The sequence below is a fragment of the Esox lucius genome, chromosome 14 (assembly GCF_011004845.1).
Source record: "Esox lucius isolate fEsoLuc1 chromosome 14, fEsoLuc1.pri, whole genome shotgun sequence".
In the NCBI taxonomy this organism is placed as follows: Eukaryota; Metazoa; Chordata; class Actinopteri; order Esociformes; family Esocidae; genus Esox; species Esox lucius.
Genome location: NC_047582.1, coordinates 3,185,751 through 3,209,522, shown reverse-complemented (window position 1 = coordinate 3,209,522; position 23,772 = coordinate 3,185,751). Strand labels below are relative to the sequence as shown.

At 47.6% G+C, this 23,772-nt stretch overlaps 1 protein-coding gene across 5 annotated transcripts in view; it reads right to left on the bottom strand.

Moving 5' to 3' along the window:
• znf532 (zinc finger protein 532) overlaps positions 1-14,636 on the bottom strand; it is a 44,608-nt gene extending 29,972 nt beyond the window's left edge. The window contains exons 1-2 of one of the 5 annotated variants that reach the window (XM_029125148.2): positions 13,039-13,065; positions 11,643-11,693 (exon numbers count right to left, since the gene is read on the bottom strand). The gene's annotated coding sequence lies outside the window, so the exon portion shown is untranslated. Of the gene's footprint in view, positions 1-8,041; positions 8,529-11,642; positions 11,694-13,038; positions 13,701-14,186; positions 14,302-14,550 lie in introns of those variants that run through there. The other 4 variants (XM_013136993.4, XM_020053642.3, XM_013136992.4 and 1 more) reach the window with 4 other exon arrangements.
• Between the last annotated feature and the right edge of the window lie 9,136 nt (positions 14,637-23,772).

Sequence of the window (23,772 nt, the reverse complement as noted above, 5' to 3'; positions counted from 1 at the left end):
ACTCACACCTCAAAAACAGCAGCAGAAGCAGCCATACCATGAATGGAATGTGCTCTTACTCCAAATATGACAGAATTCCTGAACGGAATGTCGCATGTCCCAACTTTTTAGGAGAGACGTTTTTAAGAAAAAAAATCTGGGATATTTTGTCTTTTTTGCATAAATGCCTTCTTGAAGATGTGAAAACTAAAACACTTGTTTAACCAGCGGAAAATACAGGACGTTTCCTTCCATTGGCTGAGATAATGAAGGGGCTGGACATGCTGATATACTGACTTCTGACTGGTCTATCAAGTAACTGGCTTTTCTCATAACGCGACTGCTTGTTCAGTAAATAATTTTTGGTCCTGGGATTTTCAAATATGGACACGTGCATTGCTACAGCTGAGAATCACATCGCTGCCCTGAATTGTGCTGGTGTTATCATCAAATCTGAAGTTGTAAGATAGGCCTACTACTTTCTGGAGTACAATGATGCCATGAATCAGAAGATGAATCAGAGGACGATGAGGAAATCCCAGACTTTGATACTGTTCAAAACGTATAGGCAAAATTGAGGCATTTCATTGCAGTGCCAATGGTGGAAAGAAAACACTAACTCCTCTTGTATAAAACAACTGTCTACAGATTACATTTACAATAAAAGGAAAACTATGCCATTTATGATAGCGACAATGAAAGATGCATAGATTCTTGGAGTATTGAATGCCTTGAGTGTGAACGGTAGTGATAAGACGCTTTGTAAACAAGGTCAACAGACTAAACATAAAGAACAAAGGACTTTGGATGTAATCAGAGGATATATAATTGTTTCAGACTGCCACAGAACATTCATACATGTATACATGCTACAAGTAACAAGCTACAGATTTTTACTTTTCAAAAGGTTGTCAAAGTCGTTTGTATTGCTAGTTATCTAGCTTTAGCTACTGTCATAACTGTTAACGTTAGCAAGCTAGGTGTCACGGTTGTGGGATGAAGAGGACACAGGCGCAGAGTAGAGGTAGGTAAGGTAATCCATTTAATACAAAATAAAGAATGCAGGACTCCAACAAAACAAAAAGCAGCAACCAGTGACATGGGTATTCCTTACACAGGATAAACAAAACCAAAATGAACCACGCCTTGGGGCCTACAAACTAAACTTAAATAGGGTCCCCAATTGGAGGCAATGACTAACACCTGCCTCCAATTGGGGAAACCAAAAAAAGGAGTAGAGGTGGCTAAAGGCCACCTCCTGTCCTGTCCTGGCTATGCCCCGAGCCCAGCGCAGAGATGGCTAGGGGCACAGCCAGGACGTGACAGTACCCCCCCCCAAAGGCGCGGGCTCCCGACCGCAAGACCGGGACGACCACACCCGGACCGGCGGAGGCTCAGCGCCCGGAGCCGCCGGCACAGGCCGGGGAGGCGGAGCCGCAGGGACAGGCCAGGGAGGCAGAGGGTCAGGAGACGGGAGAGCCGGCGGAGGGACAGGAACCGGCAGGAGAGCCGGCGGCGGGTCGACAGCCGGCGGAGAAGCAGGAGCCGGGGGAACCGGCGGAGGGTCGACAGCCGGCGGCAGAGCAGGAGCCGGGGGAGCCGGTGGAGGAATAGGAGACGGGGAAACCGGCGGAGGGTCAGGAGCCGGCGGAAGAGCCGGCGGAGGAGCAGGAGACGGGGGAGCCGGCGGGGGAATAGGAGCCGGCGGAGGAGCAGGAGCCGGGGGAGGCGGCGGAGGGTCCGGAGCCGGCGGGAGAGCCGGCGGAGGAGTAGGAGACGGGGGAGCCGGCGGGGGGAATAGGAGCAGGCAGAGGAATAGGAGACGGGGGAGCCGGCGGGGGAATAGGAGCCGGTGGAGGAGCAGGAGCCGGGGAAGCCGGCGGAGGGTCCGGAGCCGGCGGGAGAGCCGACGGAGGAGTAGGAGCCGGGGGAGCCGGCGGAGGAATAGGAGCCGGCAGAGGAATAGGAGACGGGGGAGCCGGCGGAGGAATAGGAGCCGGCGGCAGGTCGGCAGCCGGCGGAGGAGCAGGAGCCGGGGGAGCCGGCGGAGGGTCCGGAGCCGGCGGTAGAGCCGGCGGAGGAGTAGGAGCCGGGGGAGCCGGCGGAGGCATAGGAGACAGGGGAGCCGGCGGAGGAATAGGAGCCGGCAGCAGGTCGGCAGCCGGCGGAGGAGCAGGAGCCGGGGGAGCCGGCGGAGGGTTGACGGCCGGCGGGGGAGCAGGAGCCGGCGGAGGAGCAGGAGCCGGGGGAGCCGGCGGAGGGTCCGGAGCCGGCGGGAGAGCCGGCGGAGGAGTAGGAGCCGGGGGAGCCGGCGGAGGAATAGGAGCCGGCAGAGGAATAGGAGACGGGGGAGCCGGCGGAGGAATAGGAGCCGGCGGCAGGTCGGCAGCCGGCGGAGGAGCAGGAGCCGGGGGAGCCGGCGGAGGGTCCGGAGCCGGCGGAAGAGCCGGCGGAGGAGTAGGAGCCGGGGGAGCCGGCGGAGGCATAGGAGACAGGGGAGCCGGCGGAGGAATAGGAGCCGGCAGCAGGTCGGCAGCCGGCGGAGGAGCAGGAGCCGGGGGAGCCGGCGGAGGGTTGACGGCCGGCGGGGGGAGCAGGAGCCGGCGGAGGAGCAGGAGCCGGGGGAGCCGGCGGAGGGTCAGAACCCTGTGGGAGAGCCGGCGAAGGAGCCGGAGACAGGGAAGCCGGCGGAGGGTCAGGGAGAGCCGGCGGAGGGTCAGGGAGAGCCGGGACAGGCGAGGGCGCCGCTGAGGCCGGGACAGGCGAGGGCGCCGCTGAGGCCGGGACAGGTGAGGGCGCCGCTGAGGCCGGGACAGGCGAGGGCGCCGTAGGACGATGCGGGGGCTCCTGGGCAGGTGAAGGCGCTGCGGGACAAGGCGGCCAGTCCACCGCGGGCTCGGGCGGCGGCCAGTCATCCGCGGCCTCGTGCGGCGGCGGCCAGTCATCCGCGGCCTCGGGCGGCCAGTCAACCGCTGGCTCGGGCGGCGGCGGCCAGTCATCCACGGCCCCGGGCGGCGGCGACCAGTCATCCGCTGGCTCGGGCGGCGGCGGCCAGTCATCCGCGGGCCCGGGCGGCGGCGGCGGCCAGTCATCCGCGGGCCCGGGCGGCGGCGGCCAGTCATCCGCGGGCCCGGGCGGCGGCCAGTCCACGGCGGGTCCTGGCGGCGGCGAAAACAGGGCAGCGGGAGGAGCTGGCGGCTGAGGCCACTGGGCAGCGGGTGGAGCTGGCGGCTGAGGCCACTGGGCAGCGGGAGGAGCTGGCGGCTGAGGCCACTGGGCAGCGGGTGGAGCTGGCGGCTGAGGCCACTGGGCAGCGGGTGGAGCTGGCGGCTGAGGCCACTGGGCAGCGGGTGGAGCTGGCGGCTGAGGCCACTGGGCAGCGGGAGGAGCTGGCGGCTGAGGCCACTGGGCAGCGGGAGGAGCTGGCGGCTGAGGCCACTGGGCAGCGGGAGGAGCTGGCGGCTGAGGCCACTGGGCAGCGGGTGGAGCTGGCGGCGGAGGCCACTGGGCAGCGGGAGGAGCTGGCGGCTGCGGCCACTGGGCAGCGGGAGGAGCTGGCGGCTGCGGCCACTGGGCAGCGGGGGGCGCTGGCAGCGCTGACTGCGTCTCCCAGGCAGCGGGGAACGCTGGCTGCGGCTCCCAAGCAGCGGGGGGCGCTGGCTGCGGCTCCCAAGCAGCGGGGGACGCTGGCTGCGGCTCCCAAGCAGCGGGGAGCGCTGGCTGCGGCTCCCAGGCAGCGGGGGACGCTGGCTGCGGCTCCCGGGCAGCAGGGGGCGCTGGCGGCGCTGGCTGCGGCTCCCAGGCAGCGGGGGGCGCTGGCGGCGCTGGCCGCGGCTCCCAGGCAGCGGGGGACGCTGGCTGCAGCTCCCAAGCAGCGGGGGGCGCTGGCTGCGACTCCCAAGCAGCAGGGGTTGCTGGCGGCGCTGGCTGCGGCTCCCAGGGAGCGGGGAGCGCTGGCTGCGGCTCCCGGGCAGCAGGGGGCGCTGGCTGCGGCTCCCAGGCAGCGGGGGGCGCTGGCTGCGGCTCCCAGGCAGCGGGGGGCGCTGGCGGCGCTGGCTGCGGCTCCCAGGGAGCGGGGAGCGCTGGCTGCGGCTCCCGGGCAGCGGGGGGCGCTGGCTGCGGCTCCCGGGCAGCGGGGGGCGCAGGCTGCGGCTTCCGGGCAGCGGGGGGCGCAGGCTGCGGCTTCCGGGCAGCGGGGGGCGCAGGCTGCGGCTTCCGGGCAGCGGGGGGCGCAGGCTGCGGCTCCCGGGCAGCGGGGGGCGCAGGCTGCGGCTCCCGGGCAGCGGGGGGCGCTGGCTGCGGCTCCCGGGCAGCGGGGGGCGCTGGCTGCGGCTCCCGGGCAGCGGGGGGCGCTGGCTGCGGCTCCCGGGCAGTGTGGGGCGCTGGCGGCGCCGGCTGCGGCTCCCGGGCAGCAGGGGGCGCTGGCTGCGAGAACCGGTATGGCGGGTCCCGATAGCCCCACCAGTCCTCACATCTCCCAACATCAGGGAAAGCCCTCATAGGCCCCCCCGGCGTTGTTGCCCGACGCCTAGGAGCTGGCACCGGGCAGGGCTGGGGCACCCGGACTACCCCACACGTGAGCACGGGTGGCACGGCCGCGTCCTTCCATTCCGCCTGCCCCCACAGCACCCCGCCAAGAAATTCTTGGGGCGGACACACGGAGGTTTGCTTACGTCGCCTCCGTCGACGTCTCCTCCGGGGTGGATGCTGTGGAGGCCCGGTGTGCCGCAGAGGACAGTAGGGGTTCTCCTCCTCCTCGGTGTCGCTGTCCGGCCAACCGAGGAGTTCCCCTACCGTCCATTTCTGCTGTGTCTCTTGGTGGTGGTTCATTCTGTCACGGTTGTGGGATGAAGAGGACACAGGCGCAGAGTAGAGGTAGGTAAGGTAATCCATTTAATACAAAATAAAGAATGCAGGACTCCAACAAAACAAAAAGCAGCAACCAGTGACATGGGTATTCCTTACACAGGATAAACAAAACCAAAATGAACCACGCCTTGGGGCCTACAAACTAAACTTAAATAGGGTCCCCAATTGGAGGCAATGACTAACACCTGCCTCCAATTGGGGAAACCAAAAAAAGGAGTAGAGGTGGCTAAAGGCCACCTCCTGTCCTGTCCTGGCTATGCCCCGAGCCCAGCGCAGAGATGGCTAGGGGCACAGCCAGGACGTGACACTAGGTAAAAACATTAACTTATCAGCTAGCTAACATTTCCTGGTTTCTAGCTTGTGTGTGATTATGCTTAGCTATTATGTTTGCACATTTACTGACGTTACTGTTAACATTAGCTAGCTACCTAACAACATTAACTTACCAACTAGCTACCATTTCCTGGGTTCTAGCTTGTGTGTGATTATGCTTAGCTACTATGTTTGCACATTTACTGACGTTACTGTTAACGTTAGCTAGCTAGCTAACAACATTAACCTCTTTTCTCATAACTAATTAGAGATTATCAACTTTTAAAGTAGCATACCTTTCCTATAACTTCATCAAACAGTATTGTATTATATAGATATAATTACAAAGCTCTGAATCTGGACCTTTATAAAATAAAAAGCCAAACAGAAATTTTGTGATAGGAACCCATTCAGGAATTCTGTCCCAAATATTGAATCTAAAAAGACAAAGGATGTCCCATCACCTCATAAGCCAATTCAATCGCTTACTTAAGCCAGTCAGCCAGCCACTGTATAGACAGTGCCTTAGCCAACGCTGAAGCACTGTAACACACGAATAGCTGAGGTATCACTTGGCTTTCTGCCGTGGGCACCACATAGTGTGCCTTAGCATACACTGGGCACAATGAATGGCGACGCTCCTCTCTCCCTCAAAATGAGGAGGAGAGAAATCCCAAAACTCAACTTTCTGTGACTTAAAAGAGCTCTTCACAGTCTCCGGCAAGACAGGATTGGGACACAGTAAAGCCCTGCTCAAATCTCCTGAAATTGAAAGACAGTCCTCGTGTGTTGAGAGAGTGCACAAATCACTCACTCGCTTAGCTGATGACAGCGTGAGTAGGAGAGCCATTTTCAACATGATCTCATTCATAGGCTCGAAAGGTGCCACACACATCGCACCAAGCAGTAAAGACAAATCCCATTGGGGAACTCTGGCACAAACCACAGGTCTCAGCCGGTGAGTTCCCAAAAGGAATTGAGTTCCAAAAACAGGCACTCTGCCAAAGCCTTTATGACAAGCTGAAATCATAGACAAGTACACCTTAATAAGAGAGTATTGTTCATTGAACAGATGTGGCAAAAACTCTAGAATCGAACTCACCTCACAACACACCGGATCTATACATAGTTTATACAACCCAAGCACCCTGAATCTTGCTGATCACAGCAGCCAATAGCCCATGGTACACTCGCATGTTCCTGTTAGGATCCAGGCCCACAATGGGTGGCCGATCACAGACCCCGCCCCATCTTCATAACACGTACACATTTTCTGGGTGCAGCATCCACTCGCCGCCCAAGGTCTGCCCAAGGTGACCCAGAATATGGGACACCTTCAATGAGCACATGTGCTCATAGGCCCAATTCCATTACTTGTCTGCCAGTTGATGGAGTAATGGAGACCTGACTCACCCTTGGCAATTGATGTAGGCAACTGTTGTCCGAACACACCAACACATCAGAATCCTGAATAATAGGAGCGAAGTGATGCAGGACCAACAGAACCGCTTTATTTGCATTCTCAACTAAGGCCACACACCACCTATCACTTGCCTCTGGAACGTCCCTCCCCAACCAGTCAGCGACGCATCCCTATAAGCCGGAATATAAGAGGAAACTCTGCCTAATGGGACTCTGCGTAACAGAGTGCGCTCATCTCTCCAATGGGCCAGATCTTGTTCTAGGTAGGCCGGGATCGACAACAGCCTTCGACGGTGATGGACCAAGTTCAGGTGAAGCCGAGTGAACCACTGTTGTGTCCTGCGCATGTGCAGTAGCCCCAGAGGAACCATGGGGTGTGCAGCTGACATGAGACCCAGCAGAGACATGACCACAAGTGCCGGCCAGCAAGCATCTCTCTGTGCGTCCGACACGTGCGCAACCATGGAGACAGTGTCCACCTGGAGACTCAGATAAACAACAGGGTGCTCTTTATCCAATTCACTACGAAACCCATGCATGACAGGTGTGCAAACAAGGTTGCAGTGTGTGTCATAGCCAATTTGGCTGAGCTTGCCAGAACCAGTAAATCGCCCAGGTACGCCAGCATTCCTCCTTTTCGTTGTAACGGCTATAACGCCACTCCTAGACACTTGGAGAACATGCGTGGACCCAGAGCATACCCAAAATGGATTATCTTGAACTCGTATGCAATTGTCTGAAAGGAAAAACATTTTCTGTAACACAGGGCTACTTGCACATGAAATTACATCTCCTCCAGGTCCACGCTCGTACAGAAATTGTTTGGCTGAACGCATGCCAGCAAACGTTTCGTAGTGAGCATTTGGAAGGGCTGTTTGGCTATGCTCCTATTGAGGATGTGTAAATAAAAAATCAGCTTTTCTGCCCCCATCTTCTTTGACACCAAAAAGGAAGGGGAATACAACCCCTCCTTCTCTCACCTGTAGGGCACCACGGTCACAGCATCCTTCACCAGTAGCTCCTTTATTCCTAATGAAATAGCTGCTGCTTTCTCCGAGGAGGCCAACACTGTCTCCACCACCCCCAAAAAAGGTTGGGGAGATTGAACTGCAGTGTGTAACCCACTCTCAACATTCAATCTAGCCAGCTGGACACAGAGGACCTCCTTTTCACCTCGCAATAGTGGAGAGCAATGTTCCCTTTAAGCTGCACGCTGCTGCAATCGCGCACACCTCGCACATTCTCAGCACACAAGAAAATCTATGCAGCGCATAGACTCAGTGAGTGACAGGTGTCCAGCCAATGATACGATACGGTTCACTTACACTACGTAGCCAATCATAGCATTGACAGTGCTTATGTATGTGCCCTGCCCATACGCGCCGTGGCACCGTGCAGGTTAACTAGCTAACCCTCCTCTAGTCAACCCTGTCTCTGTTTGGACACCTTCTGGACCCACAGTGTGATGTTCTTTCACAGAGCCAGCACTGGAGTGATACCAGGAGCAACCGTCGTAGCAGCCACGGGTGGAGCCTGAGCCGGAACCGACGGAGCCGCCGCCTGTTGTCCTGTTGGAGGAACCTTGTCGGGCTGAAGAGGGAGCAGAAACAGTAGGCTTACAAAAAGGCGAAAAGAATGGAAAGTGCTGGTGAAAATCTTCCTCTCCACCTCCTTGCCAAAGCAAGTAACAGCCTCGGATACTTTCACTCCAAACAGCTACATGTGCCTCTGAGTAACCATGCTGTTAGCCATCACATGGCCAAAACAGACTGCAGAAGGTTGGGTAAGCTGCAGAATTGCCCCTGCCGACTTCACCACCTCCTCAATCTCATCCAGAGACATGGAGGAGCGGCTTGCGGATATCCTGGAGAGCAACTGCCTATGAGGGCAACAGAGTACACTTTCTCTGCGAACTGAGAAGTTACCCTATCATACTGAGATGGCAGGACTGGGTTCCTGGTTGCCGATCAAGCCCTGGTTCCGGGCAGCAGGTACGCTGCCAGTGGGGGCCTCGAGCTGAGGGATACCCTCGGACATGGCCTTCTCCCTACTATCCACGTGTGTGAAAGTTTGGAACCCTGTCACCGGGGTCTGCAGCTGAAGAGGGACATCCCAAGAGCCTGCCACATAGCTCTCCAATGAAGTCATAGCAGGGGTTGAAGGATCTTTCACTCTCTGCAGTTGGGCGTAAAACTCGCCCTCCCACACTCCCCCAAATGAGGGGGAGGGTGTCTGTTGATCTGTGTCAGCGGAAGAGAAAACACAGGGGGGCCCTCTCTGTGTCTACATCAGAGTTGCTGCCCTGAGACTGGTACATCCATAGAGGCATTGGAATCCGAAGCTCTAATGGAGACGGTGCCGTTGGGGCAGGAGAATTCTAGGAAAACGTGCCAACACGTACATAACACCTCCATGGCGGGGGGAGATGCAGGAGTCACTACTAAGAGCGTTACCTTGTTAGCGTGACAGGAACCCAGACACACTAAACAGCATTCAGGAGGCACGCCATCTGCTGCCAGGTGGTCGCAGGTGGTGAGTCTTGAAAAAGGCTGCAGGGATGGACATTTCCATTGTCACTGTTCTTGATCTCAAGGTACAGTGGGGAGAACAAGTATTTGATACACTGCCGATTTTGCAGGTTTTCCTACTTACAAAGCATGTAGAGGTCTGTAATTTTTATCATAGGTACTCTTCAACTGTGAGAGACGGAATCTAAAACAAAAATCCAGAAAATCACATTGTATGATTTTTAAATAATTAATTTGCATTTTATTGCATGACATAAGTATTTGATCACCTACCAACCAGTAAGAATTCTGGCTCTCACTGACCTGTTAGTTTTTCTTTAAGAAGCCCTCCTGTTCTTCACCTGTTTGAACTCGTTATCTATATAAATGACACCTGTCCAAACACTCAATCAAACAGACTCCAACCTCTCCACAATGGCCAAGACCAGAGAGCTGTGTAAGGACATCAGGGATAAAATTGTAGACCTGCACAAGGCAGGACAATAGGCATGCAGCTTGGTGAGAAGGCAACAACTGTTGGCGCAATTATTAGAAAATGGAAGAAGTTCAAAATGACTGTCAATCACCCTCGGTCTGGGGCTCCATGCAAGATCTCACCTCGTGGGGCATCAATGATCATTAGGAAGGGGAGGGATCAGCCCAGAACTACATGGCAGGACCTGGTCAATGACATGAAGAGAGCTGGGACCACAGTCTCAAAGAAAACCATTAGTAACACACTACGCCGTCATGGATTAAAATACTGCAGCGCACGCAAAGTCCCCCTGCTCAAACCAGCGCATGTCCAGGCCTGTCTGAAGTTTGCCAATGACCATCTGGATGATCCAGAGGAGGAATGGGAGAAGGTCATGTGGTCTGATGAGACAAAAATCGAGCTTTTTAGTCTAAACTCCACTCGCCGTGTTTGGAGGAAGAAAAAGGATGAGTACAACCCCAAGAACACCATCCCAACCGTGAAGCATGGAGGTGGAAACATCATTCTTTGGGGATGCATTTCTGCAAAGGGGACAGGACGACTGCACCGTATTGAAGGGAGGATGGATGGGGCCATGTATCACGAGATCTTGGCCAACAACCTCCTTCCCTCAGTAAGAGCATTGAAGATGGGTCGTGGCTGGGTCTTCCAGCATGACAACCACCCGAAACACACAGCCAGGGCAACTAAGGAGTGGCTCTGTAAGAAACATCTCAAGGTCCTTGAGTGACCTAGCCAGTCTCCAGACCTGAACCCAATAGAAAATCTTTGGAGGGAGCTCAAAGTCCCTATTGCCCAGCGACAGCCCCAAAAGCTGAAGGATCTGGAGAAGGTCTGTATGGAGGAGTGGGCCAAAATCCCTGCTGCAATGTGTGCAAACCTGGTCAAGAACTACAGGAAACATATGATCTCTGTAATTGCAAACAAAGATTTCTGTACCAAATATTAAGTTCTGCTTTTCCGATGTATCAAATACTTATGTCATGCAATAAAATGCAAATGAATTACTTAAAAATCATACAATATGATTTTCTGGGTTTTTGTTTTTGATTCCGTCACTCACAGTTGACGAGTACCTATGATAAAAATTACAGACTTCTACATGCTTTGTAAGTGGGAAAACCTGCAAAATCGGCAGTGTATCAAATACTTGTTCTCCCCACTGTAAGTCTTCCAAAACTGAGTCGGCTGAAGTAAAAGAGTGGATGACCGATGGGGTTGCTATTCTATTCTCACATGGTGCCAAGCCTGGACTTTAGGACTTGTAAACCAACTGAGGATGGCGTTATTGTGTATTTCATTTTACTACCAATTATTTTGTAACTGGATTACTAAATTGCGTTGTTTTTTTCCCTCCCTCCCCACCTGAGTCCCTCCTTAAGTCCTTGGTACCAAATGTATAGTGGAAACAGAAAAGTCTAGAGCCCACGTTAGCATACATCACCGGTGTGACCCTGGTGCCAGTGGAAACGTGGAGCTAAAAGAAGTATAAAACTATTCAAAAAAAAGAAACACAGCCCTTAATGAAGCAAACATCCTGGAACATTGGTGCAGGTACAGCAATAAGCAATAAGAGCAAAAATTATATTAGGATACATCATCAAAAATACTTTCCCAATATATAACTCATTTTATCCCCCATCATGACTATACACATTTATTAAATCAGAACGAACAACATGATAACATAAAATCCTCCAGATCCCTCTAGTGATGCCATTTGAGACCTCATGGAGTGCTACTGCAAACATTTCCTTCAATCATCATAATCATTCAGGACACATTTGGTCATCATGTGACATGTAAATTCACTACCTTTCCAAACTCTACTGAACTATATGACCAGTGTGATAATAAGAACCACATTTTGCTCTAATTTACTTATCAGCTGTTAAGTGCCGTAATCAATCCTTCTGAGAAATGAACAAAATAATCCAGGGCATTCAATCTTGCCATTCATTAAAACTTACTACATAATACATAACCTGTTGAATTATGCTAAATTGCAGTAGTTCATGCTTAATCAAATATAACAAAAAAGTAAAGGTTGTACATACTGTATGATGCATGCTTTGACACAAGTTCTCTTCGTAGTTATCCAATTTACACTAAAATAATAATAACAAAAAACAATTATTATTATTTGGGTGAGGATTGCCTACCCACACAGACAGTGAAAAAAGGTCAGCCAAATATGTGAACTTTAAGGGTGGTTTATGAAGGAAACATGTGGCAAGTACTGTATAGGCCTACAGGAGCATGACTCAGCAGTACTTGATGAGTTAGCTTACTTAATGAGAATGAGCTTACTTGATGATGAGAGATTATATAGCTTCATTAGTAAACAATTGTCTAAAATGTTACTGCACATTTTATTACCTGTTTATTTCCTATAGTTTTTCCGGAGCTGTATATATGTATGTATGTATATATATATATATGAGACCACTGCACCTTTTTCTTTCCTTTCCAAAAAAGTTGAAAAGGAAAGTTTTGAGTGAGGAAAACCTTCCATTTCAACGTTTTTGGAAAGGAAAGAAAAAGGTGCAGTATCTGAATTTTTTGTAGATATATATATATATATATATATATATATATATATATATATATATACATATATATATATATATATATATATATATATATTATGTGTATCTTTCCATTATTCCGCAAATAATGTTTCATGAATGTGTTTATTTTGAATGGCCTTCACCTATTTGGAACAGTTTGAAGGTTGATTTATCAATGTGCTGATATCATTCTAAAGAATGAATGCTTTGCTTACAATACAGTGCTTCTGAAACATGTCTGTATATGTAAGTGGTTTAATATTGCATGTTAATATTTGTATTAATCATTTTACATAAAAGGTTTCCTTAATAGGAGATGTGATGGAGCAGACAAATGGCTACAGCTATCATAGGCGCCTCAGCTTTGCACGTAGCATGTAGCCAGTGGGCTGTCTGCTGTCTCATCTCTGTAGCCCCGGCCACATCCATTTCACCTAACATCTGCACCCCCAGTCAGTGCATTAAATGGCCTCCTTATCCTTTTCTGGAGACATCGAGATAACCAGAGAGATAAGGTGATTAAGGAAGGAAAATGAAAGAAGTTTAAAGAGAAAAAAGGAAGAAAGGGCAAGAGAGAAAGGAAAAAGATGGCTGCTGCTGAGCTAACATGAAAAGCTGCAGTAGCAGAGAAAAAAGGCCTGTGAGTGAACATGGCCAATGAAAGCAAAGCTGCTTAACAGAAAATTAAAGGTTTCATGCAGAGAAACGCGTTGTACCTCATTTTATATACAAGTTACTGAACTCTGGATGATGCCCAGTTAACCCCTGTTTATTGAACATGCTTCCCCTTCCCACCAGCCCTTTCAAATGCACATCAACTAACATTAACCTACAAAGTGACACACAATAAGCACGAAAAACATGCAAATGGTCCACTCCTCACCCTGTGATCTGTAGCCAGCCTGTCTCCACTGCAGCCACTACTGTCTGTAGTCACAAAACCTTCCTTCCTTCCTGCCTTCTACCACACAGTCCCAACAATAACAACCACCCCCCTCTTCCTGCAAAAAAAAATATATATATACACTCCACTTCTCAAAGCAGGAAGGCTGGGCCCAACGAGAGGTAGGGTGGGTCACGTTACAATACATCCATAGAGGTGGAGATGGTGTGATCCAGCTCAGTCATCCATTTCCTCCTGTCCCGCACCAATCACCATAACCATCTCCAGCTGACTGACAATGACCCTGTGCTGTGAGACAGAGGGCTCCAGGGCTGTGCGGGATTGCATTATCGTCCCCTGTCTGAGAACTGCTCTCTCTCTGCGTGCAGCGAGGTAGCCAACCCTGCCCGCTGCCTTTCCCCAGCCACTGAGCATGGCTTACCCTCATCATGGTAGGAAAGTGCCTTGCTGCTGGTCTATAACTCCCTATTTTGGCCTCCATTAAGCAGTCAGGGCCGCTTTCTCCCTCCCTGTAGCACAGAGCCGTCATTGTTTCCTCAGCCCTTCGTCTGCTGCCTCAAACCGGTTTCAACCGGTTCCGGTCACCTCACATAAAGCCTTCTCCGCCGCAGTACAGCCACAGACACACACAGACCCACAGTAAGTGCTCACTTCTCAGGCTAATCAAAGAGCACTGATACTGCAGCATTATTACCTAAAATGTGGTGGACAGATATACGACATTTAGAAGTGCTATTTATCTGGAATGCAAAACCAAAGGTTTAAAGAGATCCTTGTCCAAAACAAAAATAATCCAGGTCATTACCCCAGCAACAAAAACAGCAAGGCCTCGCGTCCATTGGACAAACTATAACATCCTGCTCTCAGTTGTGCAATGGAGCAAAACACACACGCAGTTAGAAACCTAAACTTGTTTTCAATACAAATCAACAGGGAAGAAAAATTACACATCTCACAAGAAGATCATAATGAAGCCTGAATCTGGATGACGCTTAATATGCACAGCGTCAGGCTGAGAGCTGAAATTCCTTGGCTCGGATGACGACGTGCCACAGCGCTGAATGAAAATGGAGAGGGAGGAGGATGAAGCAGCCATGATGGAGTAATAGTAAACACCCAGTCTGTACCTGGCCTGTTGTCTGCATAAGCCCCTGTGTTTTTGTAGAGCACTCTGATGAGCTGATTTGGGTGCATTTGCCTGTCCTCTTCTGCTTTTAAATCCATGCCCATACGTCCCTAATCTTTGTTCCAACGAGGCTCATCTTTGTCAATTAGAATCAACAGCTTTTGCCTTGAAAATCTCTGCAGCCCCAAGCATCCCATTTGTATGGCTGCCTGGCTATCTTATCTCTGTCTTTATGTCAAAGGAAAACAAAGGCCCATCATCATGACACAGACACACTCTCCCTCTTTTTATGACACATAAACTAGACATGCAGAGACAAACACACACACACAAATAGTGGGGAGGAAAAGGAGATTGTGCCATACCCTTATGATCCCCTGATTCTGATTTTCCACTAAGAGAGGAGAAATCTTCCTGTTGAGGCCTGCTTCATGCACACAGTCAATCCAGACCAGCCCCCATCCGGCCAGCCCCCAATAAGTGCTTCTGCCTCGGCTCTGTGGCTGTAGGTCAGCCAGTCCGGGCTTCTCTCTCCAGACGAAGCCGAGCGCTGCATGGAAAAAGGGGGCAGTGTTCGACAGGCGAATCAGGCCTTTTGTCTATGCATCTATGTGCAGAGTTGGGTGGGGGGGGTGGGGGGGGCTGGAGAAGGGGAGTCTCTCTCCTGGCTTGCTCAGTTAAAGCAGGCAACAGCAGCTGGTGCAGGAAGGAGGAGTGGGTGGGTGGCTTGGAGGGGGGTGGGGAGAAAGAAACATGAGAAGATATACAGGGCACAAGAAGGTACCAAAAATCACATACTGCTGTTTCTTCATCAACTTTAACTGTAGACTATGTAAACAACAAAGCAGACACACCAAATGTAACATTCTAGTATAAGTCAATTTTTGAGATTGTGATGTACTTATTTCTGACCCAATACAAAAAGGGACCCATTTAGTAACTATACTGTTATTTTAAGACATTTTTCAGTTAAAGATAAATGCTGGATAAATGCTGGTTTAAAAAATTGTGTGAGCCTCAAAAGGCCCATGTGCCTATAGGTTGGGTCAATTATCCTTAAGCCAGAACCCATGTATATAAAAAACATTTACCATCCTTATTAGTCCTTTGTAGGTGACAAATTACCCCATTGCTTTTACAAAGTGAACTCCAAAATATTGGACAGTGATTACTTTGGTGGGCCCTGTATTCCAGAATTTTGGATTTTAAATAATTTAGTGACTCTGGAGATTAAGGTGATACTGTCCTCTAATATTTTTCATACATATTGGATGAACCATTCAGAAATTACAGAATATTGTTTACCTTTTGAATATCAATTATTTGGACCGATTAAAAGTATATGCAAGTAAATGCAACATTTTAGAACTTGCTTGGAACATCCAAATCTGCGACCCATAGATATGACCAGATGCTGGGTATCCAACCAAACAAAATAAGGATATTATACATACTATCTTTGACGGAGGACACTTAGTGGACACAGGGCAGATTAGCTTTCAGATCAGAAATGGTTTCAATTTTCTCGTTTGTTTAAGTGTAAGCACATCCCAGCTACTTATAATAATATACAGTTAAATCTGGAAATAATTGGACACTGACACACATTTTGTTATTTTGTCTGTTTACCAAAATATATTAAAGTTACAGTTATGGGTTTAAAGTGCAGCCTCTCAGCTTTAATTTGAGGGTATTCACATCTGAATTGGTGGAAGGGTTTAGCATTTACAGCTCTTTAATAGGGACCAAAAGTAATTGGACAATGGACTCAAAAGCTGTTGCATGGACAGGTGTGGGCTATTCCTTTGTAATTTCTTCATCAATTAAGCAGGCAAAAGGTCTGGAGTTCATTCCAGGTGTGGCATTCACATTTGGAAGCTGTTGCTGTGAACCCACAACATTCAGTCAAAGGAGCTCTCAATGTATGTGAAACAGGCCATCTTCAGGATGCAAAAAAAACAAATGCTTTCAGAGAGATAACAGGAACATTAAGAGCAGCAAAATCAAGAGTTTTTTACAATCTAAATGAAAAAGAACACACTGATGAGCTCTGCAAGACAAAAGGTCCTGGACGTCCACAGAAGACAAAAGTGATGGATAATCGTAGGATCCTTTCCATAGTAAAGAAAAAAAACTCACAACAACCAGCCAAGTGAAGAACACTCTCCAGGAGGTAGGCATATCTTTATCCGAGTCTATCATAGAGAGAAGACTTCGCAAGAGCAAAAGGGGTTCACCACAAGGTGCAAATCATTCATAAGCCAGATTTCGCCAAAAACATCTAAAAGCCAGCCCATTCCGGAACAGCATTCTTTGGACAGATGAAACTAAGATCAACCTGTACCAGAATGATGGGAATAAAAAAGCATGAAGAAGGATTGGAACGGCTCATGATCCAATGCATACCACATCATCTGTAAAACACGGTGGATGGCATGGGCATGCATGTCTTCCAATGACACTGGGTCACTAGTGTTTATTGATGATGTGACAGAAGACAGAAGCAGCAAGATTAATTCTGAAATGTATAGGGATGTACAGTATTGTCAGCTCAGATTCAGCCAAATTTCATCGAAGTGGATTGGACGGCGCTTCACTTTACAGAAGGACAATGACCCAAAACATAATGTGAAAGCAACCCAGGAGATTTTTAAGGCAAATAAGGGGAATATTCTGCAATGGCTGAGTCAATCACCTGATCTTTACCTGATTGAGCATGCGTTTCACTAGCTGAAGAGAACTTAAGGCAGAAAGATCCACAAACAAACAACTGAAGACCGCTGCAGTGAAAGCCTGGCAAAGCATCACAAAGGAGGAAACCCAGCATTTGGTGATGTCCATGCATTTCAGACTTGAAGCAGTCATTGCCTGCAAAGGATTCTTGACAAAGTATTAAAAATGAACATTTTGTTTATGATTGTGTTAATTTGTCCAATTACATTTGACCCTTGAAATAAGTGAACTGTGTATGAAAATGGTTGCAATTCCTAAACCTTACTTACAATATTTTTGTTCAACCTCTTGAATTAAAGCTGAAAATGTGCAGTTCAATTCTATCTCGTTTGATTCATTTCAAATCCATTGTGGTGGTGTACTAAGCCAATATTATGAAAATTGTGTCAATGTCCAAATATTTCCGTACCTAACAGTGTATAAAATTGTTAACCAGAAGATACAGACCTTTCTGAAACTATGCAGCATTACTTTTATGGTAGAAATGTACTGTAACGTGGGACACAAGCGCAGGACACAAGCACAGAGAAACACTAACAATACTTTTAATTCAAAGATTTACTATATAGCAAAAAGGCTTTACAGGACTCAAATAATCAAGGACAAAAAACAAAATGCAATGATGTGCAGATAATTTATGCCCTAGCGACACTTTTCCACTGCATGGTACCGGCTCGACTCTTCTCACCTCGCCTCTACTCGCTTTGGGAGCTTTTCCACTGCATGGTACCAGCAGTGGGCTTGCATTTTTTGCTTCCACTGGCCAAAAGTTAGGATAGTACCTGGTACCAGATAGTTTTTTTTAGCTCCGTCGAGGTTCCAAGCGAGCTGAGGCGATAATAAAAGGTGATGTGAAAACATGGAAGACTTCTGATTGGACAAGAGTGACTCAAAAGCTTGCAGCAAAGCAAAACATGCTTAGCCGTCCGGTGTCAGAGAATGATTTTATAAGATAAGAACGGCGCGTCTTTTGGGTCTGTCCCAGGAGTCCTTGCATAGAAATGGGTTAATTTTTGTGCCAGTGCATATGACCAGACTTGTAATTTGAGCCAGGATGGGTCCAGTGTTTATTTATAGTCCAGTGTTGCATACATTTTTGGCTGAGATTCTGTGTTGACAACATGAGAGGCAAACCACTCCGTAAAGTCTTCTCCAGCACATCCAAAAGACTTTCAATGGGACAAAGTGGCCAATTAATATGTTAAAATGATTCCTCATGCTCCCTGAACCAATCTTGCACAATGTGTGCCCAATGAATTCTGGAATTGTTGTCCTGGAATATGCCCATGGCATGAGTGGAGAAAAAATAAATTGATGGGATAACCTGGTCATTCAGTACATTCAGGTACTCAGCTGACTTAATTTTATTGCTGAGTTTAAACCAGACCAATTGAAGTAAACCCATATCATAACACTGCCACCAAAGGCTTGTACAATGAGCATTATGCATGATGGATGCATTTCTTTATGCACTCCATTTCTTACACTGACACGCCTATTGCTTTGGAATAGGGTAAATCTGGACTCATCAGTCCACAATACTTTTCTCAATTACCCCAGGGTCCAATCTTGACAGTTCAAAGTTGACATTTCACCACAATTCTTCCAGGTTATAATAATGCGTTTGACAGTTCTAACCCAATTCCCGTAATTCCAGCAATCTCCTTAGTTGTTTTTTTGCTTGATGCAGGCCAATAATTTCAACCTTCTGAAACACAGTAACATCTTTTACACAACCACAGGATACATCTTCTGACATGGTCTTTTAAGAAATGAGAAGCTACTCACTGCATAACTCCTCATTTAAATCCAAACAATTCTGTTTTTTCGGTCAGGCAGTGTATACTGTTGGAAGTTTGGGGTAACTTCAAAGTGAGATGAAGTAGCAATATGAGGCACTCACATCTGGACCTGGTTTTGCATTTAAGACTTGTCTGGCATGAAATAGACAAAGTACCAGCATACCTTGAAGAGGGTGCAATAACATCAGAAGTGGAGCTATATGCATCTGATATTATTGCATCCCAAACAGGTTATTGAGCCAATGACACCACTGCACATTAACAAAACCAATAGGCTATTGACTGTTTCCCGGGACTGTGCTAATGATCCGTTACTATTGAAGTAATTGTTTGAGAAGGATAAGTTCTTGTTCGGTCCCTTAATAAGGTCTGTATATAAGCAGCCCAAAAGCCTAAAAGTTTTTCAAGTTTAGGTTGACCATGCCAATTCAGTGCTGGCATTTATATATTCTATTTTCTTAGGGTTGAGCGTTTTGTTTTTCTCCCAGGTTTTAAAATGTGGTTGAATTTGGATGATGGACAATTAAAAACAATTCATGCATGTTCCTAAAAGAAATTAGGCCAATAGATAAAGAAACTAATTTGAACAGACTTGAGAGCGGACTTGAGAAATTGACTGAGCGGACTTGAGAAATTTACAGTTGCCAGGTAGGGGTAACTTCAAAGTGAGGTGAAGTAGCAGTATTAGGCACCCCAGAGTCAAAACCAGTAGGCCAGGGTTTGCTTTTGAGACTGTCTTGTCTGGTTTGACATAAACAAAGGTACAAATGCTGTATGTATGATTATTTTGCCTCTTTTAATCCCAGACAAAGTAAAGCGCATGGTGCCAAAGATAATGGAAATGTCATAATGGAATAACTGCGTTGTTTTTACAATAGAACTACCAAAACAGTCCTTTTGACAGTTATTTTGCAATGTAATAACTTTGTTGAAATGAAAACCATTTAACTATAGGACCCAGATTTTTCATGTGTTTATACTTTATTCTAAAAATGTTGTTATTAAAATAGCAAAACACAAAAGATTTCAGAGTTTTTCCTAGCTTGAATGGCCATAACTCATATTGACCATATGCATTAGGCTGTAGACAGTGTATAATTTCCATGTTTGCTTCCTTTTCCCACTCTTGAGAAGGCAGGTCACCAAATCAAAGGACACTTGACAAATGTCACAAGTTAGGCTACTGTGTGGTAGCTGCACATGAAAGGTAGAGATTACCTTTGTTGACTGAGTAATTGATCCACAATCATCAGTGAAATGTATGCATGTTGTTTGCCCCCAAAACAACCCGAAGCCTTGTTCCAATGAGCCCACTTAGAGGAAAATACTTTCATTACAAATTTACAGCATAACATTTTTACTCACTAAAACAAGTATTGCTTTCAAAATTTGTTTGTTTTCCTACTGTTAAGCGAGTTTTTTCCTGTAACTCAGATTAACCGTTTTGTCACAGTTTAGCCGGTACAGCCTGCTGTGTCGGTAGGTTCATGTTTCCCGTGCCTTTATGTTTCCCAGCCTTCACGAACACATCCGGGACTCGTTATTGTCTGATTACTCGTACCTGATTCCCGTTGTGTCATTATGTGTTTGTATAAAAGTGCCCTCTACTTGTCTTGAGGTGTTGTTTGTTCGTGCATATCCCTGGTGAGTGTCTGTTCATTTTGCTGTTATCCATCAGTGCTTTAGTTTGTACCAGTTTATGTTTTTGTATTCATTGTTCATTTAATTAAAAACGACATTCGACTGCAAGTAAGCCTTCCTCCACACATCCACCACGTGACAGTTTTGGCCATTTTGGGGTATTTGCATTTCATACATGTCAAAGCTTTCACACAATATGCTGTGATATTCATATTGGTGATGTTATTGGATCTTAAAATCCATGAAGAATGAATTTGTTTTTTACCAAAAAAAAATAGAGAATATCCATCTAATTTGTATCTGTAATTACAATAGCAGATTCTGTGGTTATCGATTTAACTAATACATTTTCACATTAATTATACTTAATTATACAATTTTACTTATCCTAACATTACAGATCCATTTGGTCTTATATTTTATATTGATAATTGAAGTGATATAATGAATGAACGCTGTGTGTGTGTGTGTGTGTGTGTGTGTGTGTGTGTGTGTGTGTGTGTGTGTGTGTGTGTGTGTGTGTGTGTGTGTGTGTGTGTGTGTGTGTGTGTGTGTGTCTCAGGTTTTGGCTATAGGTGTGGAAATGATGCCTGCTCTAAAGAATCCCTAAACATGCTGGCCTGTGATGTGATATTCTGAATGTGTCATTAAAAAAATGCTCAATTGCTTAAACACAAACTGGTTGATGTAGCACAAAAACCCATACCCTTATGTCATTCCCAAAAACACACAACTTTCCCATAAGTGTAAACATTATTCACATGTTTCCACACTTCAGTATTCAAAACCTTCCACAAAAGTGAACAAATAAATAATTCATTGAACTATATATTCATTCAGCAAACACATACTCTTAATATAATTAAATCAGGTCATCACAACCTAACCTCGAAGACCACACCTTTCTCCAGGTGCAAACACTAAGCCTTAAACATGTTGACACACTAATCAGAACAACCTAGTGGCATGTCCATGTGGTTTGGAATAATGGATCCTAACAATGCTGAAGTTGCAAGACAACAGAGAAGAGGACTAGGATGAGGCGGTGGAGAGTGTATAACCGTAACCCCTATGCCCAGCAGAACCTAAAAGAGTCAATGGTGGACGCCTGTGGTAATGTTTGTGGAGTCTATCAAGGGTTTTCTAAGACACACATTTCCCCTCAATGCCTGGAAAGAGTAAACAATGCGTGACGTTGATGAGATTTTATGGCCTGACCCAGACCTGAGACGATATGATAAGAACACTGATGCTGAGTAACCTGTACATTTCCTGCATTTGGAAATAAACCTTTTGGAAATTTGGTATTTTATTTCTTATGTTTTGTCAGTGTAGTATTCCCTTATCCACTAACATAATTTATTACAGTACTGTTTAGAATGTCTTTTGCCAGGGTATGCCTGAAAGTGTTATCTGGATAGTAAGTGCAGTGATTTTAAAAAGTTCCACAACATTTTGGTAGCAGTGTTCTGAATTAATCCCTCCAGTGTGAAACAAACAGTAATGTATTCTCTGTTTTTGACAGCTTGTTTGTTCTCTGAGGGCAAAGTTTGAATTGGGACAGAAGTTGTTTGTACTGTTTTTAGAATTGTGTGAAGCTTTGAGAAAATGTTGAGTTGTTTCCAATATCTAGCAGTTCTAAGCAGTCTGTGCATGCTGAAATGAATCATCAGAGTCTTGCTTGGCATTAGATAACAGACTGACATGAAATAGACAAACTAACAGCCTAACTTGATGGGGTGCAATTACATTATAAACGCAAATGTAATTATATGCTTAAATGTATTGATCACATTTGCACTTTTGTACTGCCTGTTTTTGTCTTGCAAAAACAGGCAGTACCCGGAGGAGTGCCTCCTCCGGGTAGGGAATGAGGAGTTACTCCAAGTAAAGGAGTTCAAGTATCTCAGGGTCTTGTTCGCGAGTGAGTGGACAATGGAGCGGGAGATTGGCCGGAGAATCGGAGCAGCGGGGACGGTATTGCATTCGCTTTACCGCACTGTTGTGACGAAAAGAAAGCTGAGTCGGAAGGCAAAGCTCTCGATATACCGGTACATTTTCGTTCTTACCCTCACCTATGGTCATGAAGGCTGGGTCATGATCCTGAGTACAAGCGGTTGAAATGGGTTTTCTCAGAAGGGTGGCTGGCTTCTCCCATAGGGATAGGGTGAGAAGCTCAGCCATCCGTGAGGTACTCAGAGTAGAGCCGCTGCTCCTTTGCATCGAAAGGAGCCAGTTGAGGTAGTTCGAGCATCTGGTAAGGATGACCCAGGACATCTCCCTAGGGAGGTGTTCCAGACACGTCCAGCTGGGAGGAGATCTCGGGGTAGGCCCAGGACTAGGTGGAGAGATTATATTTCGACACTGGCCTGGGAACGCCTCGGGATCCCCCAGTCAGAGCTGGCAAATGTGGCTCGGGAAAGGGAAGTTTGGGGTCCCCTGCTGGAGCTGCTGTCCCCGCGACCCGATACTGGAAAAGCTGATGAAGATGAGATGAGATGAAGTTTAGTGATGCACTGTAGCACCCCCCAAAAAATTATGGGTAAGTGTTTTGGCGGTTAAAGGCCTTTTAACTAAACATGTCTGTGCCAACAAAGAAGAAACTATAGTGTTGTTAGCCCCCCGGCGCAGCTCCTGCAGCCAGGCAAGATTTTTCTCTTGGTCACTGGGAAGAAATGCCGTCGACCAGTTAAACCTGAGTCCTTGGTAGAACCAACTGAGATTTTCAACAGGTTTTCTCCACTGGAGTCGGAGTCAAGGCCTGGAACATTAGTTATCGGCATTTACATTCCCCGCAGTATTAGACTAAAGACTCAGCCGGCGATCGTACATTGTTTACCGGGGGGCAGAGCCACCGACGTAGTCACAAATCTGGGGTTGGTGCTGGCAAGTATAGAGAGTACAGAGATATTGTGATTCACGCTCTACTTGGTAGAGTTTGTAGATAACAGGCTCTCTTTTTGGGACTCTCCCAGAAATAGATCCAGGCCTGATCTGCTGAGGAGCGACGGACTCCATCCTAGCTGGAGTGGTGCTCTTCTTTTAACTAGGAACATTGACAGGAGTCTCACTCCTATAACCTCACCATGAGATAGGTGCAGGTCAGCCAGCCTGCTAGCATAGTGGAGTCTGTCGATAGCATAGCCAGAGTAGTTAGTACAGTTTTGTGACTCGTTCTAGGCTGAGAAAAGTTAAACAAGGTAGTGCTAATAATAGCAACCTTATTAAGGTAAAGCCTTCCTCCACCTCGGTCACTAATAAAAATTACTATATCACTTCGCATCTCAAAATGGGACTCCTAAATGTTAGATCCCTTGCTCCAAAGGCAGTTGAAGTGAATTCATTAATCTCTGATCATAAACTAAATGTTATTGGCTTGTGTGAAACGTGGCTAAAGCCTGATGAATTCAC